We start from the raw sequence: 5,266 nt of genomic DNA, 5'->3' as shown, positions 1-5,266 counted from the left end.
GGAGCATGTAACGTGAAATTTCGAAACAAACAGGTTGCCATTTGGCAGTCTGATCTTTCGGGAATTATATATATAGGGACACATGTCACATTGCCCGCATGAATAAGTGCCTGGATATTTAGATTTAGTTTCACCTGAGGAGTCCTGAAAGTGACTTCTAACTAAGCTGTCCTTGAGTGATTGAGGTCTCATATAGGTGATTGATGGTACATCGTTTATGTACTGATTAACAATGGGGTCAGCTTTTAGAAGAGGCCAGAACTTATTGATTATAGCACGGAAAGAATGATGTTGGTTAGAGTATTTGGTAATGATACGTACTTTATTATCAAAATTTTTTTGTTTATTGGAGAAGAGAAGGGAAGTCCTATCTTTATTTTTTACTCTATTATATGATTTTTTCAAAGATACATGACTGTATCCACGTGCTCTGAGTCTATTATATAAGTCATTGGCTGCAATCTTAAAGTCAGAGTCAGTACTGCAATTACGTTTGGCCCTTAGATACTGGCTATAAGGGATGCTCTTAAGGAGAGGTTTTGGATGAAAGCTTGTCGCATGCAAGACCGTATTGCCAGCAGTGGGCTTTCTGTATAAGGCAGAATAAACATGTCCAGTGGCATCAATTTTAATAGTTAAGTCCAAAAATTCAATAGAATTTTGACTGTAATTCAACGTAAACTTTAAATTGAATGGATTCACAGAAAGTAAATTAAAAAAGAGCAACAAATCTGATTCTGATCCTGACCAAAAAAATAAAATATCATCAATGTACCTGTACCAGGCTGTGATGTTACTTAGAAAAGGGACGAGGTCTTCACGCGCGAAGGTATCTTTTTCCCACCCCCCCATGTACAGGTTGGCATACGATGGGGCACATTTAGTCCCCATCGCAACCCCCTGCACCTGGAGGTAGTGGGATTGGTTAAATTGAAATACGTTGTGCTTTAAAATAAAATCCAATAGCTTCATAACAAATTCATTGTAAGCAAAGAAATTTGAGCCTCTTTCTTGCAAATAGGAGCGTATTATTTGTAAACCTTTGGTATGTGGTATAGCATTATACAAACATTCCACGTCGATGGAAACCAACCAGGACTGTGCCGGTAGGCTGATACCCTTGAGTATCTTTAGAAGATCGATGGTATCCTTTACATAAGAAAAAAGGGAAATGACGTGCGGTGTAAGGTGTTTATCTACAAGGCTACTTGCATTTTCTGTCAAACTATCACAGCTGGAAATGATGGGACGTCCCGGAGGATCAGTTAGAGATTTGTGCACCTTCGGAAGGGCATAGAAAGTAGCAACTTTCGGATCTTTAGAATTTAGAAAGTTCCATGTGCCTTTGTCTATAGTACCTGATTTGTATGCATTAAAGATAATCGAACGATATTGTGTGTCAAAATGAGAGATTAAAGACACAGAAATTGGTCGATACCAATCAGAGTTTTGAAGAATCTTATTGCACATAGTGAGATATTGTGAGGTATTCATAATTACGATGTTTCCACCTTTATCCGCAGGTTTTATGACTATATTGGGATTAGTTTTGAGTTGTTTTAATGCCGTTAATTGATTATGCGTTAGATTATGTTTCTTGGTCAATGGAAAATGCGTCTGTTCGATTGCCTGGCAAACTTGTTGGGTAAAAGCCCAAATACTTGGATTTGTATTTAGGAGTGGAAAATTTGTTGACTTAGGTTTGAACATTTCTAAAGGAGGAAAAGAAACTGACTGTACCGATAAACCAGTGGAAGAGATGGTCATCTCATCATCAGGGGGTACTTGGCCCTCTTCCCATAGATCCATCAAATTGGAGAGGGCTTGTTGATCAGCACTATTTACCTCATTGGTAAGTTTCGATGTATTTATTTGTACAGTAGGTTGATTGGGCTTATGGAAAAAGGTTCTAAATATCAGTTTTCGTGCAAATAAATGTATATCCTTTATCAGAGAGAATTTGTCCGAGCTTGAATCAGGGCAGAAGGTCAGTCCTAGTTTCAGAACATCGAGTTCATGACTCGTGAGCACATAAGACGATAAGTTGACTATAGATAATTCATTCCCTGAATTGGATTCTGGGTTAGTAGAAGGAGATTGGGTTAGGTATTGGGTGGTTGAGGGGATTCTTTCCCTAAAAAAATAGGGGCGATTCGGAGGTCCGCCGGTAGGGGAGCACCACTAGGTGAAATGATGATGTCATTAGTGTTGGTGATGGGTAGGGATGATGTCAAAGGGGCTGATTTTGTGAAGGAAGACGTGAGAGTGGTAGACATAGAAGTGTTACTGGAGGTGGAAATGGACAAGGATGTGTTAATGGGGGTGGGAGTGATGAGAGGTGGGGGTGGTGGTGGGTGATGGAACATCATTAGGGGACGAACAGGGACTTGGTTGGAAATAGGATGAGTTCGAAGTGGTAAAGGGGTACTGAGGTGTTGGTTGGGTGCTGCCATAGCGGCGCCCTCCGAATCGCTTTTTCTCCTCTTTGGGAGTCTGTCTCCAGATAAATCACGATAAATTGTGGAATGATTGGATGGAAAAGAGGTTGATGAAACACTCGATCTAGTTTCATCATCATTATAATCCCTCCTGTTGGAGGGGCGTGATGCTCTAAAGAACTTATTTTTATTTTTACCATCTGTTGGCCATTTGTATGCCGAACCGTTCGAGTAGGAATTGCTATCACGTGTGAGTTTATTTTGTTTTAAGCGTATTATCTCTAAGGTATAATTCTCAATGTGTTTGGATAATTCAGATTCCTTGCGTTTAAATTTGGGAGTGGAGGTTATTTTAGCATATTCATCGTACCATTTTTTAATGGAATTATCTATCAGGTCGATATCATGCGAGTATTGGATGGCTAATAAAGTCATCATTGCTATCGAACACGTTTGTAGGTTTTCTTCCCATTTTTGCTTGATGAGATTGTCAATTTTGTTTAGATTGGGGAATATTTGTATTCTAAGGCCAAAATTATTACAGCCATAAGTAGGCACATAGGCACCCATCATGCCTTTGACCCCAACTGGATACGATTTTCAGCCCTGGCCCATATACCTCTAAACTCAAGAGGTGGCTCAGTGGACAAGCTTCTCTTACAAACTGAAGCCAAGTGGATCTTTATTCTAAAAGCCACAAAATACCCTGGTTTCAATGAAAATATAAGCTACAGATCCTTTCTATAGCTAATCTCTGTTTGTTTGTTTCATGAACCCTCCTACCTCAGCTGTGAGCCCCCGTGGAGCCTGGCATGAAGAGAGAGAAGTGATATCCCTTTTTCCCCTTTTTGTTTATCTTTTTCCCCTTCCCTCTTTTCCTCCTACCCCCTCCCCAATTTATTTGGTTTTCTCTTTGTTTTCTATTTTTTTATTTTATTTTTATTTTTATTTTCTTTATTTATATGTTTATGTTATATTTGAAAATATCTCTGTACATCAAAAAATGTCATTTCTAATTACTATTAACGATGTACAGGTAATATATACCGTTTAATGTCTCGCTTTGCTTGGCCCAAGGTGGGTTTCATGGTTTGCACACTTGGGGATCTCTGTTGCTCTCTATGAGTCCCACCCACATTGAGGAGCTTTGCTTTTTCCCTCCTTCCCTACACCGCATTCCTAAGCCATACTAGTTTGTGATTTGGGACTGGATCCTCTGTTTTTTATCTTCCCTTGCTCCAAGTATGCAAGGGCATATGGACACCCAAGGGCGCCGCTGGGTCATATCCCCAGGCGGCTCCCGATTTGAGGTGGAAGGGAGCATGTAATCCCCTCTAGGGTTAAAAGCCATGACAATCGTCGTTTCATCTGCCCTCTATGCAGGCTTGTGTTTTCCCGCCCCTTTAAGGGCGGAGAGCTAGCATAGCCCTATCTCCATCAGCATTTATCCAAATGAACCTCGTGTCAGCACTGAGGCATTATGGGGTTGGTAGTTCAAATGCCGACTCGGAAGGCTTTGCACATGCTCACTGCTTCCACCTATGGCTGTCCGCATCGAGCCGGTGACGTCAGACGCCGGCTCGATGGATGGGGGATACAAATAGGCAGCGCTGTCACTTCATCTGTAGTGCAGGTTCAGCACAGATACTACCGCCACGCTGACTCTTCCTTTTGGTAAATATACTTTTTTAGTTGAACTTCATACTGTTACAACACCGTTTCTCATCTTTCTATACTTATATCTATTCATCCTTCTTTTTATTTGCTTGTAGGTTCAGCAAGCCTGGCAGTGGCAGCATACCGCTGCACTCTGTAATTTATAAAACACCACAATGAATCAATTGATTCTTTCTTTGTAATCTGTTGCATTTGTATTGCACCAATACTATCATATGGAATTAATTCTTTCATCTTTGATTCTAACTGCAGGTAAAAATAATTTTTATTCCTTTTACTCTCTTTAACAGTATATTGGTAGTATACCCCCAGTAGCCACTTCTTACAACCCTTATACTAATTAGGCGTAATTAAAATAAATTGTTTCATTCCTTTGATAATGAGCATCTCATGGTCTACTATGGAGGCATGTTTTTCAGCCCCAATTCCCTCTTATAATTTAGGGATTGATATCATTTACCCTTTCTGTTACAAACTAACATTTTTTAATACCTGTGCTGGATTTGTAAACTTGGTACTTATCTCTGGATTTTGTTTTTGATCTTTGTAGCGCTTGTCTACCTCCATCTATGCCCTGCATGGGGCTGGGTTGTTTTTAGCATTTGATCCTGTCACCTAATTCTTGCCATCTATTTCACCATCTATTGGCTTGTGGGTTGCGATGCCGGGAATGATTATACCTGGGTAAGCATTGTACCTCCTTGGACTGAGCAAATTGAGACCAATTTCATACTTAATGTTCTGAAATTTATGTGTATCTAATTGTATGGCATAAATGTATTTTCTGTATTCTTAAACCTTTTTTTGTGTTTATGTTCATGTTAGTTGCATACTCCCCTGAAGAAGCAAAAATGCGAAACATGTCGGGAGGATACATGATCATTCTCAGCAACTAACATTTTCAGGATCCCCTATACTTTGTGTCATGTAATTTTTTGTATAAAAAGTGTATTTGCTATTATATTTTTGTTATTTTGGTTTTTCCAAAATAATTTTAACATATTTCCAACATTAAAGCTATGAATTCCTTTTTAAGAAATCTCTGTCTCTTTATATAGTGTACCGTAAAAAAAATCCCCTGCCCCCCCCTTTTTCCTATTCTTGGATACAATATTTATGTATTTTAAATATGCAGGCATACATCTATTACC

General features: G+C 39.3%; 1 long non-coding RNA gene across 1 annotated transcript; it reads left to right on the top strand.

The window, feature by feature from the left end:
• The first annotated feature begins 3,629 nt into the window (after nucleotides 1-3,629).
• Nucleotides 3,630-4,899, top strand: LOC143976033 (uncharacterized). The gene is made up of 3 exons (XR_013272462.1): nucleotides 3,630-4,112; nucleotides 4,211-4,367; nucleotides 4,666-4,899. It is a non-coding gene; the product is annotated as an uncharacterized LOC143976033 (long non-coding RNA).
• Nucleotides 4,900-5,266: the final 367 nt, after the last annotated feature.

Source organism: Lithobates pipiens, unplaced genomic scaffold, assembly GCF_037356315.1.
Source record: "Lithobates pipiens isolate NorthernLeopardFrog02 unplaced genomic scaffold, aLitPip1_a1.2 Scaffold_13, whole genome shotgun sequence".
In the NCBI taxonomy this organism is placed as follows: domain Eukaryota; kingdom Metazoa; phylum Chordata; class Amphibia; order Anura; family Ranidae; genus Lithobates; species Lithobates pipiens.
The sequence above is the reverse complement of the archived record's forward strand: the minus strand, read 5'-3'. Positions and strand labels throughout refer to the sequence as shown.